This window comes from Phoca vitulina, unplaced genomic scaffold (genome assembly GCF_004348235.1).
Source record: "Phoca vitulina isolate PV1807 unplaced genomic scaffold, GSC_HSeal_1.0 scaffold2, whole genome shotgun sequence".
Lineage (NCBI taxonomy): Eukaryota > Metazoa > Chordata > Mammalia > Carnivora > Phocidae > Phoca > Phoca vitulina.
This window is the reverse complement of record NW_022589705.1, coordinates 54249608-54262828: the sequence shown is the minus strand read 5'-3', so window position 1 is coordinate 54262828 and position 13221 is coordinate 54249608. Positions and strand designations below refer to the sequence as shown.

The 13221-nt window shown below is 45.7% G+C and overlaps 1 long non-coding RNA gene across 1 annotated transcript in view; it reads left to right on the top strand.

The window, feature by feature from the left end:
- LOC116646867 overlaps positions 1-494 on the top strand; it is a 36686-nt gene extending 36192 nt beyond the window's left edge. The window contains exon 5 of the long non-coding RNA XR_004302231.1: positions 310-494. This is a non-coding gene — a long non-coding RNA (uncharacterized LOC116646867). The remainder of the gene's footprint in view (positions 1-309) is intronic.
- The last annotated feature ends 12727 nt before the right edge of the window (positions 495-13221 follow it).

Sequence of the window (13221 nt, the reverse complement as noted above, 5' to 3'; positions counted from 1 at the left end):
TTTTTATAACAGATGTAGAAACAGGCCCAGAGAGGTTAAGTTTATTAAGTTCATGTTTAAGTTTAAATAGTAAGTGATGGAATGGGGAGTTGACTCTAAGACCACCTGACTGTGAAGTCTATGCAAACTCATCTACCTTCCTTAATGTCTTGAGTGGGTTGGATAGGACTTTGTTTTACTCCCTTCTTTCCTTCTTCTTCTCAGTTTCAAATCCCTGCTCTTTTGGGAACCTTCCCTCCAGTCTGACTTTGAAGTTGGGATAGGGGCAAGTTACAGTAGTCCCCTCACCCATGCTTTCTCTTTCTGCAGATTCATTTACCCACCGTCAACCACGGCCAGGAAGCAGATGATTCTCCTGGGTGTACCGTTGGAAGGTCAGTAACAGCCTAACGCTATGTCCCAGTGTCTACATCATTCGTGTCACTTCATCTCATCACATAGGCATTTTATCATCTTACATCATTACAAGAAGAAGGTGAGTACAGCCCAGTAAGTAATTTTGGAAGAGAGAGAGACCACAGTCACATAATTTTTATTACAGTATATTGTTATAATTGTTCTATTTTACTATTGTTGTTGTTAATCTTTTACTGAGCCTAATTTATAAATTAAACTTGATCCTATGTATGTATGGGAAAAAACATAGTAAATATAGGGTTTGGTACTATCTGCGGTTTCAGACATCCACTGGGGGACTTGGAACATATCCCCCTGCAGATAACTAGGGACTTCTGGATTCCAAAAAAGACATCTGAATATGTTGAGGTCCCAGGGAGAATGGGCCTTTGTTTGACGGTTCATTCTTCTATAAGTAAGTTCTCGCCACAGGTGGTTTGTAGTATTCCAGCATCATGGAAGGATAGATCTAGAAGGGACCTCAGTCTACTGGAAACCAACCCCCAGGGTTTTACAAGTGAGGTCATCAAGGCTCAGAGTGGGGCAGTAGGTTGCACATGGTCACTCAGAAAGTGAGCAGAATTTGATGTAATTTCATGAGAATGTTGTCTTTGGATTCACTATTTCTCTTCTCCTTATGGGTTTTTGGCTTCAGGAAGAGATGCAGTAAGCCAGGAATGAGCCTAGACATGCAGACCTGTGGCAGGAGTTGCTAGTTGAGAGACTGGTGTAAAAATTTTAAAGAGTGTGGAAGAGGATTGTCAGGTTTCTGCTGACTTGGGATCATCCTCAGAGACTTGACTATTCTCAGTGGGAACGCCCTAGACTGAAGGAATGGATAGGACTATAGGGGCACTGCAGAGAATTCTGTGTCTCTAGGAAGGAAGGGGACTTCCAGACCATTGAGTACAGTCTTCTAATTTGACAAATGAGGAAACGGAGGCTCGGAGAGGAGAAGTGATTTGTCCAAGGTCAAGAAACAAGTGAAGGGCAGAGCCAGGTTTTACTCCTGGTCCTCACGAACCAGGATAACTGTGGGTCAAGAATCAGAGCACCAGACACATGAAGGTTCAGCCTATGGTTCTGCCACTTTCACCTATAGAAAGCATAGCTGGGTGTCTTTAGTAAGTCACTTAACATCTCTGAACATTGACCTCCTTGTCTATAAAATGAGGTCACAGGTCTATACTCAGTGCTGTGAAAATTAAATGTGACTATAACATAGAAGAGTCTGGCACATAGTTGCTCATTTGCAGGCCAACCTCCCACCCCCCGCCCGTGAAGCCTTGGTAATATTATGTTGAGGAAAGGGAGAGAGGGAGTTGTCACAGTTGTGTTAAATATAAAGGTGTCAAAGGAAGTCAGTGTGTGAAGATGCTTGGTGTGCTGGCGGCGAAAGGAGCCCTGTGGTGTGTCTGAAGCCCAGATGCTAGCAGAATAATACCTACCCCAGGAGGAACCAACAAGGCCTGGGCCTGCGGGTGTTTTACTGCTGTTTGTCATGCAAAGTAGTTTACACTTCATCTTGTAGGCAAAGGGAAATCACTAAAGGTTTTTAACCCTGGAGAATACTACCACATACTGCTTATGTAGGTAATGTGTAAGTGCTCACAAAGGAATAGAAAACATTAAAACCAGAATAGTGGCCACGTCTGGGGAGTAAAAGAAGAGATTGGAAATAGGCTCACAAGGGGCCACATCTTTACTTCCTGCTTTAAAAAAAAAATCTGAATCAGACATGGTCAAATGGTAAGATGTGAAGAGCAGAATGGAAGAAACAGCACTGTTCGTTATATTATCCTTTATACTTTCCTGCATGGTGAATATCTTATCATTTCTCTAAATGTGATGAAGGCATACTCAGGGTCTTATGGAAGTACAAAAGCCTTGGCAGGAAGGGAAGAAAGTTCTGTCTTGGAGGGTTTCCTGCAGATGATGCTAGAAATTCTTAAACACTTGCCACAGGCCAGGCAATGTTGTAAAGTAGTGACTTCTAGAAGTAGGGACTTAATTATTTCACACAACCACCTTATAAGGTACATACAACTATCCTCATTCATAAAGGAAGAAATTGAAACCCGGAGAGGTTAAATAACTCGCTCTAGGTCAGGAAGCTAGTAAAGGGGGAGCTGGGGTGGAAACCTGGCCGTCTGGACCCAAATCCTAAGCTGGCCACTGTGAGAACAGCCAACTACCCTCTGCGCAGTGTGATGGATTGATTCAATCTCAATTTTGAGTCATTTCTCTGTGTGGGTGTGAGGGACTTTTTACACTTGGGTGAGGCTGGGGGCAGAGACATAGGGTATTACTGTCTAAGACACTCTCTTTTTTCTTCCTGAGACTTTATATATATATATATTTAAAGATTTTATTTATTTATTTTGGGGGGGGAGAGAGAGAGCGAGCAGGGGAGGAGCAGAGAGAGAGAGAATTTCCATCAGACTCCGTGCTGAGTGTAGAGCCCGACATGGGGCTCCATCCCAGGACCCTGGGATCACGACCTGAGCTGAAGGCAGACGCTTAACTGACTGAGCCACCCAGACACCCCTTACCTTATATATTTTTAATACAAATCTTCGTTTTATAAATTCTTTAATACATACCTGCTTTTGCCATTCATGGCTCATCTTTTCCCTCTATTTATGGTGGCTCTTGTTGTATGGGAGTTTTTAATTTCCTCCCCAAAACAGGACCTGGACTAGTATAAGAGCGAGGGAGGAGAAAAATTTAAGACAGGTCATGAAGATGGCAAAAGTGGCAGGATTTGGAAAAGCTTTCTACCTCGTCGTCACTTGCGGAGCAGGCTGGCTAACCTGCAGGGACACTTAATTTTCTTGTTCTGTGCCTGTCCAAATTGCCCCCAAGGCCGACTCACACTCAGCTTGGCATCTCCCACAGCACCTGGCTGAGGGCCTTCCAGGCTCAGGCACTTGCCATCTAGAAGACAAGGACAGTCACAGTTTGGGGAACGATCCTCACTACTGGGGTAGGACAGTGGAGTTAGGTTTTCATAAAGCTAAGTTTATTCAGTTGAATAAACTTCATCATGTGTGTGTGTTTTCCGAAGGATATGTGGTTAAATTTTCTTCCTATGCAAGAACAGTGACATTATGGCAAATTAATTGTTTTCCAATGTTCTTTGTTATGCCAAATAAAAAGTTGGCAACACTCTTTTGGTGCCTCAAAGTTATTTATACATATATATTTTTTTGCTTAGCTAGATTTTAAAAATATCTGAGAACAATTGTCATAGAGAACAGAGCATAGGCTTTTGAGTCTCAAAAATATGTGTTTTTAGTCTTGTCACATGTAATAGCTCTGGAAATCATCAATCTTTGGTGAACTAGGTTTCTTCATTAATGTGGGATAATTAAACTCACCTTAGGGAGATTGTGAGGATTAAATAAGATAATATCTGTAGGGGCTTATTTCTAGGTACGGCTCATTTCAGGTTTAATTTTGCTGCCCTTTCTCTTCCTGGATGGCAAGGACTGGACTTTATTTGTATTTCCTGACAATTATCCAGTTTAGACCCAGACCATGGTAGGTCCACAAAAATTATCTGTTGAAAACCATAGTAAGATACCACCTCACATGGGTACTATTAAAACAAAACCCAAAACCCAAAACAGAAAATAATAAGTGCTGGCAAAGATGTAGAGAGATTGGCACCTTTGTGCACTGTTATCGGGAATGTAAAATGGCACAGTTGCTATGGAAAACAGTCTACCGGCTCCTCAAAAAATTAAACATAAAATTATCACACACTTCATCAATTCTACTTCTGGGTATATACCCCAAAGAAATGAAAGCAGAGACGCCAACATACATTTGTACACCCATGTTCATATCAGCATTATTCATAATAGCCAAAAGGTAGAAGCAAGCCCAGTGTCCATTACCAGATGAATGGATAAACATAATGGAGTATACACATGCATGGAATATTATTCAGCCTTAAAAAGGAAGGAAATTCTGACACAGGCTGCAACACGGATAAACCTAGAAGACATGATACTAAGCAAAATAAGACAGCCACAAAGGGCAAATATTGTATAATTCCACTTAGAGTAGTCAGATTCACAGAGACAGAGAGTAGAATGGTGGTTCCAAGGCCTGGCGGGGAGTGGGAATGGGGAGTTCACGTTTAATGGGCATAGCATTTCAGTTTTGCCAGATGAAAAAAGTTCTGGAGACAGCAGTGTGAATGTACTTAATACCACTGAACTGTATGCTTTAAAATGGTGAAGATGAAAAGTCGTGTATGTCTTTCCTACCGTAATTAAAAATAAAAATTAAAAAAATTGTTAAATGCAAGAGCCAATAAACGAACATGGAAAAGAACAGAGCCCTGGGGATGTCTGAAGCAAGAGCCTTTTCAGCAAGGAAAGAGCAAGTTTTGCTCAGTTAGTGAGGCAGCCGCTGAGAGGCCCACACGCCGGGGGGAGAGTGGCAGCCGAGGGGCAGTGGGGAGCACGTGGGTTGAGGGGCAGCCAGGAAGCAGACCACGTGGGCTTGGTAGGACCTTGCATTTTATTTTCCCTGAATATGGCAGGGAACACAGATGTGTGAATGGAAGGAAGGAGGAGGTCATAGAAGCCCAGAGGAGAGTCAGGGCTGCTCTGCGTCTCTAGCAGAGCTTTGACATCCCTCCTCCCCAAGCCCCCACCTGCTCCTAGGACCTAGCGACTTGAGGAACACAGAGGCAGACCCCGGGGGCTCATGGGATTGATTCTCTGATCACAGGTCTCCACTTCCAACGTCCTAATGGTGAAATTTGCCTGGACGGGGACGTGTGTGTCTTCCCCCTGACATGACTGCAGATCATTGCTCTTGGTTTTTAATGTGCCAGGAGGAAGTGTGAAGGGTGGAGGAGCTAGTTCTTTTATCACACAATTAGATGAGAAAGGGGCTGGCTGCTCAGGGCAGGGACCCACCCAAACTAGGCCTACAGGGGAGTTGCCCGGCTGGGTGGCCCAGTTTTGCTCTGGAGGGGCTTGACTTTTCTGGATCTGACTTCATTAGCTCTTCATATTCTTGAGAAAAGGCCTATGGTCTGCTTCACACGAAAGCCTGAACCAGATGGCAGAAACTCACTTTGAGTCCTAGTATCATTCAAGTATTCCCTTGTTCATTCCTTCACTCATCGGTCATTTATTGAACACCTACTATGTGGACTAGGCACTGGGAATACATATGTAGACCCTATAGTTGAATTGCTGAAAGGAGGAACTATGATGTAGTAATAATAAAAAATAACAATAAATTGGCTAATATTAAGTTCTTACCCTATGCCAGGCAGGCACTCTTCCGAGTTGCACACAGGGACTCGTTCAATCCTTAGGAAAACCCTGTGAGGTGGGTGCTATCATCCCCCATTTTACAGATGATGATACTGAGGCACAGAGAGGTTCAGTGGCAAGGACACAGTGCAGCTAGAAAATGTTGCAGCCAGAAAGAGCATGCTGGGCAGGCTGGCTCCAGAGCCTCAGTGGTTAACACTCGGCCACCCCTATATGAGAACTCAGTGGGAAATGGGCAAGGCTCATTGCCTGTAAGAGGCGGTGCCCTGCCTGAGTGGTGGAGGATGACAAGAAGTCGGTAAAGCTGAGAAGACAGGGACGGAGGACTGGTGAGGACTTACACCCATCAAAAGTTTCAAATGGAACTGCAAGTGCAAAGCCAAGAGGCGTGACAGGACATGGGCCTTTCAGAAGGTGCAAGTAGGGGAGAGACAGGGGATAAGCCAGTAGAGGGGGCCTGGGACAGGATCCCGGGGGTGGAGGTAGGGGGCTCATTTCTTTAGGCAGTGGGGAACAATGTAGAGTTTTGAGGCCTGAAGTGATGTGATTGCAATCACCAGTTTAGGATTTTTGCAAGAGTTTTGTTTATGGTTTGGGTTGAGTAATACTAGCCAATATGTAAATCACAAGGAATTCCGCTCTCTGACCAGCCTGGTGATTCACCATCTGCACCCTCTTTCCACTGATATCTGTTCTCTGGTCTGCACTGTGCTCTGGGAGGCTGCCCCCATGTGATTGCATCAGGGGGCGGGCTGCTTTGCCTCTGTCTTCCAGGTGAGCCAGTGATAGGCATCACAAGAGATCAGAGTGGGGAGAAGAGATTGGGATATTTCCCCCCAGCTCCCTCCCTGCTTCTGTGCTCCTGTCTGTCAGTGACCACGTGCCTCAAACTACAGCTCCTACCAGTGGCCCCTCTCCTCCAGCTCTACCACTAACGGGGCTCCAGCAACACCTGGCCCTCCTCTTTTGCCTTCAGGTACAGGGGTAGTGCTACCTCCCCACTGTGGCAGGTCTCTGGGTGCCTCAGTATACCCTATCGGCTTCCTTAGCCCCACCCCATCCCTACAAGTTATCCCTCTGTGACGTCCTCCCCACGAGCCCAGCAGAATGAGCCTTCTTTTTCTTACTGACAATTTCATGCTGAGAACATAACAATGAGCATTTATTAAATACCGACTGTGTGCTTGAGGCTCTACATGCAGTCTATTACACTCCATTTTTGCCACGGCCCATAGGTACTGGATCCATTTTCGAGATGAAGCCGAGGCAGGCACACAGATGTTAAGTCCCTTGCCCAGAATCACCTTGCTAGTCAAGGACAAAGTCAGAATTCAATCCCAGGTCTCCGGACTCCGGAATTTATCCTCTTTCACTGCTCCATGTCACTGAGTAAATTCTTGCAAATGCTTAATTTGCCCAACTCTGGAAAGTCAGTAAAGGCCACAATAGTAAAATCTCTAGGGGAACGGGGGATGGGGTTTTCTGTGGAGGAATGTGTGTCTGGTGAGGAGCGGGGTGGCTCTTTAAGTAAAAGTTCCAGAATGTTGCCATTCCTGTGTTGACGGAAACACAATGGTGGACGATTACCCAGAATATCTCTCACTTCACGATGTGTGGTTCCTCTGTGGAGGGGAATGTAGCCCTTAATTAGTTCAAAAGAAGAGGAAACTCATCCCTCCAAGACCCACAGCAGAAAGCATAAGGGTTTATTTATAGAGAAGAATTTTATTATTTTTTAAAATCACTTGTGGGCTCCTGCACCAAAGCTTAGGAAAAGGCACATATTCATGGCCAGTGGTCAAGGGAAACCACCCTGTTTTCTTGGCAGCGCTGTGGCTGAAACAGCTCTTCCCAAAAACAATACATGGGGGAAGGAAAGGCAAAACCAAAGGGAGGTTTTTAAATGCTGTGGTTTGCTTTTTAATATTGTGTGTGTACGTGTGTGTGTGTGTGTCTGTCTGTCTGTCTGTCTGTGGGACTGGAGAAGGCAGTGGGGGATTCTACAACTGGCCAAAAATGTCATGCCCCTTGGACTGAGAATTCCTGGAGCTGCCCTCCCATGACTCATGCCTTCTCCTACCTCCAACCGCCTCAGGCCTCCTGTCCAGGCCCATCTGTGAAGGATAGTAACAATAACCCAGCAATGATAATGCCTCCACTTTAAAGTTCAGTAGGTCTTTCTGTTTCACAAACCTCTTTCATATTGGAACAAAAATGGCTGCCTTTATCCTAAATGCCTGGCTCCTTACCCTCGTCATTTTATTTCATCCTAACAAAGCTTTGGAAAGGTAATGCTTATCCTCCTTTGACTAATGAAGAGTCTGAGGCTCAGAAGATTAAATACAACACCCCAAATAACATGGCCAGTACGGAACCAAGCTGAGATTTAGAGCCAGGCTCATGCGGAGTTGGTGGTCTTGGGCTTCAGGATGGTTCTGGACATTCGCATCATCTTCCCATTTTCTAGATGAGGAAGCCAAAGTAGAGAGAAGTGGAGGAGATGTGACAGATTGCTGGGCAAGTTGGGGATGAACCTGGACTGCAGGCTCACCTCAGGATGCCTCCCAGGCAGTGTCCGTCCACAGGCACATGGCCACATCTCATGGGCAGTACTAGCTGGTCAGAGGGACAGCCAATCACAAAACTTCTGTTTTAGACCCAAACAAGTACCCTCATTGGCTCAGATATATTCACAGCTCTGCCTTGTGATACCATCAGTCCTTATATATATGTTTAAAGCTAAGGTCTCAGACTCTCCAAAAGGCCAAGGGGTAGGTGATGCTTGAATGTGACGTAAGAACCCATCCTCAAGGACAGATCTGAATTTAATTCACATTCAATCCCAAGAGGACTCAGAGCTGGAGAAACTGCTCTTGCCTGGAACTCTCCACAAAGTCTTGCCCTGTGTGCTTGGGGCCCTGAACTCTGATTCACTGTCACTCACTAGCTGTGTGTCCTCAGGCAAGTTACTGAACCTCGCTGAGTCTCACTTTCCTCAGAACACTGACTGAGATTTCCCCAGGCTGCGGTTCATTCCTTCTAAAAATCTGGTTGGCTGTGAGGAGACCCAGGAGGGCCTTCCAGGCCAACGGAGACACAGGATGGGACTGGTGCTGAAGAGCAAAATGGATGCTTAAACTTCCAAGCCCTCCCACCAAGACAGTTTATTCCAAATTTTGACAATTCTAAGCCATTACAATGAATAGTGCATGTGTTTAGAGTTATAAATGTTTTCTCTTCCTTCACAGAATTTCAGGGTAGATGGGTCCATGCAAGGCAATTTATCTGACAAGCCCCTTAGGATACAGAGTTTGTGGTCCAGGAAAGGGAAGCCATGGACTGAGACCTTACAAGGGCTTCAACCCAAACACGAGTGTTCTTTCCAAAAGGTACTGCTGCCATTTTAAAGAGTTCTCTCATCTGCAGACAGGAATAGTAAGCATTAACTCATACTATTTTTCTGAGGATAATAAAAATTAAGGCATATGAAAATGTTTTGTACTCTAAAGCAGCATGCTTCTGACAAGAGTTATCATTCATCTCAGATAGAGTCGTACCAGTGATGCTGAAGAAGCACATTGTGATGGGCCTATGGGGAAGTCTTGCTTGAAAAAATAATTGTGCTTTGATTTGTTTTCAATCAGTATGTTAACATTAGTTAGAAATTATAATTCACATTGAAGGCAGAGGATATTTAATTTTGTTTTTCCAAATGGATGTCTGAATGTTGAAAGATATTGTTTTACCAGAACTCTCAAACTCACATGCCTCTAGACGTCTGGAGATTAAGGCCTCAAAGTGATGAGCTTCTGTCCTTTCTAAAGCCAGCTGATTTTGCCTGGCAGGAATGAAAATACACCCCCTTCACCATGCTAATGGCTATATTTTTTTTTCATTTAGCTACAGGGATCTGCTTCAGATTTTCTTTAAACCTTGGTTGAGCCCTTCCAAAAATACATCTACGAGCCTGGGACAGGCTGTGGGCCACCAGCATAGAACTTCTGCTGGTCTAGGTGTTCATGTTTCTGTGTGTTCACATGTGTGGTTTCTGCTCCTCTGCCTGTTGCAATATGGGCATCTTCCTGAGTATACTGGACACCATGACCATGTTACTGTTACTTACCCTATAGCCAGGGTGGCAGGCCAAGGCCAAGGGCGCCAGAGTATAGAAAGTGCGCAGGCTCTGGACAGGTGGCCCAAGATTGGATCTTAGCTCTGCCATATACCAGCTGAGAAAGGGACCTAATCTCTCTCATCAAGTCTCAGTTTCTTCATTTGTAAGTGTATCATACCCACCACCCCAGGTGTGGCAAGGAGTAATGAGATGGCAGATATAAAAGGCTTAGCTCATGAAGATGCTCAAATAGGATAGCTCCCGTCTTTTCTTAAAAATCTTAGCTAATGTGTAAAACTCATTGCAGGCTGTGGCCCTTCCAGAAAGGCTTTCATGACCTCTTCTGCTCACGGGACCCTTTTCTCTTAATTGCTGTTGCCCTTCAGGACTTGGCATTTAGTGGACAATCTTCGGCATTACCAGATCATTTATCATACGTATGCAACACCCTCAATTAGGTCATCAGCTCCCCAAAGGTACTTTTCTCCTTTTCATGAACTTAATTCCTTATACTTGACTTTCAACCAGGCATTGCCTTGTGTCAAGCTTTCTCATGAGAACTGCAGAAAGAAAGGAGCGTCAGGGACTGGATACTCTAACAGGGCAATTGGCACACAAAGTGGAACAACTGGAAAGAAACAGGTGAGTATAGTGTTCATGGTCACCAAGGAGATAAGGCAACAGAAGTGGATGACCAAACTCAACCCTACTTCCGCTCCTGGAAAAATAACGCAATGTGCAATTTTCAAGGGGGAAAGCAAGCATGGTGGGCTGAAAAATGTTTCCTAAAGATGTCAGGTCCTAATCCCCAGAACCTGCAACTATTACCTCACGTGGGAAAAGATGTAATTAAGTGAAGGATCTTGAGTCAGGGAGATTATCTTGGATTATCCAGATGGGTCCTAGATGCAATCACAGATGTCCTTGTAAGAGGGAGGCAGAGGGAACTTTGATTTCAGCTGAAAGGAAGGAAAGGAAGGTAATGTGTGGTTGGAAACAGAGAAGGGGATTTGCCTACAACAAAGAGATGAGGCCACGTGTTGCAAGAAGAGTGAAGTGGAATCAGAGGCTACACTGCCAGCTGCCAAGATGGAGGAAGGCGCCACGAGCCAAGGGATACAGGAATGCAGCCGTAGACACAGAAAAGGCGAGGAAATGGATCTCTCCTAGAGCCTCTGCAGGGAATGTGGCTCTGTCAACACCTCAATTTCAGCTCAGTGACACTGATTTCCAACTTCTGGCCCCAAGAACCATAAGAGAAGTGGTGTTTTAAGCCACCAGGTTTGTAGTAATTTGTTAGAGCAACAACAGAAAATGAACGTAGCAAAGTGAGGGAAAGAAGTAGCAGAAATGAAATAAGGATGGGTCGTGGAGCCAGTATGGGTGCTTGGAAGAGCCCTTCAGAAAGTATCAAAGACCCCAGTGCTTGTGTGCTTGTCCTGGTTACTCCATCATATGGCTGCTTCAGCTTGGGCAAATCACTTCACCTTTGAACCAGGATCTCCTCATCTGGAAAACGGGATCGTAACCTACCTGTCATATGGAGATTCTCCTAAGGGGCAGCTGCTATTATCTTAGTGTTAAAGAATGACACAATAACATGGCAAGATGGTTGGGGTGGGTTCCAACTCTGCTTCCATGGCTGGACTGATGCAACCTACAGAAATCGACTAGGAACCCCCCCTTACTCATATCACAGGGAGAGAAAGGAATCAGAAGGGATGGTTTAATTAGTTTGATGTTTTGTTCTCATACTTTCATTTAGGCCTTTGGTCTTTGGCCATACCAAAAGTTTAGCTTGAGAAGTTTAGCTTGAGAAGAAGAGGGAACTAGGTGTTTTGATTCCCGCCCCCCTTTCTTTTTGAAAGTCGAACAACCCTGTGACTTCATTTCAGAAATCTTAACCCAAACCAAAGGCCTTTGGGCTTTGGCCATACCAAAATCAGTTAAGGTGGCACCTGACGTAGTGCACAATTATACAGTTAGTCATTTTAAGCTCAAAAAAATATTTCTCCCTATAGGTGATATTCTGCAGAGACCACCAAGACCCTGAGCTTCTACATCAGAACCAGTGTTGGATCACTGCTAGAGCCTAGTTGACCCCCTGAGATTATTGAGCCACTTACTGGCTGGGTGACCTTAGGGAAGTTCTTCGCCTTCTCACTGACTCAGTTAGCCCAGTTGCAAAATGGGGATACCACCTCCCTCAGAGGGTACTTTTGTGGGGTGGTTGAAATAACATGTAAAGTGCTTAGCCTGGGCATAGTAAATCCTGAATCATGGGCAGTGTCTTAGCAATATTATTATTTGTTGCTACTGCTACCCGGCTCTTAATGAAGCTAATTAACTTTAGTAAAATTTGATCTCTTGTATTCTTCAGTCAGTTCGCTATGGCCCCTACCAGCAGAGCCTGTGCTGCGGGAATAGCAGAGCTTAGTGGTTAAGAGAAATGACGTTAGAGGCAGGCACTGCTGGCTGTGCGACACTGGGCCAGGCACGCGAACTCTCGGAACCTCAGTGCTGTCATCCGTAAGATGATAATGGTATTTATCTCCCTGACGCGAGGGCTCCACAGGACAGTGCATTCACCGGGCTTAGCTAGCTGGCCTAGAGCAGGCGCTCCATCCGTATCCGATGAATTCAATTCCCCTGCTTTCATTTCCTGCTAAAAAGAGAGAGAGAAAAGCCTGAAGGTCTAGACGATGAATGTCATCGGGCTCTTAGCTGAAAGTGGAAACTGTCACTTCACACCTGGTGTTTGTGTCCCTGTAAAAGGCCTCCCTCAGGTTCTCCGTTACTCTTAGTTTCTAGGAGATTGACTTAACAGGAAACAGGACTCTTCTCTCCCAGAAACCTTGACGCGTTAGCCTGGGGAAAAATCCCTCGCCCCGGGAGGCTGTTCAGTTGTGACCTTTCGCAGGCAAATTGACCTCAGGCCTCGGGCGGGAAGAGGCCTCCAGGCGGGAGCGCCCCCGCCAGCGAGCGGCGCGCGTGCGCCCTGGGAATTTCCTCCCGCCCCCTGGGCCGGCCCTGGCTGCGCCTGACTGAGCCGCTGGGGCTTTCTGTCACTGCTGAAACTGCGGCGGAAAGTTTAGCTTGAGAAGAAGAGGGAACTGGGGTGTTTTGATTCCCACCCCCACCACCCCCCTTTCTTTTTGAAAGTCGAACAACCCTGCGACTTCGGTTCAGAAATCGTAACCCAAACCAAATGCTTTCCTGCTGGGGTGACAGCGCTGCGGAGCACCCCCGGGCATGCTGACATGGTGGAGACAGTGACACTGGGCAGGAGCCAGCTCTCCTCAGAAATCACCCGGTACAGGTTCACACGCCACCAGGGACTGCTGGAATGTTGCTTTGTTTTGGACTCTGGATTTATAGTCCGGCCCCTCCTTCCCCCCCCCCCCCCCC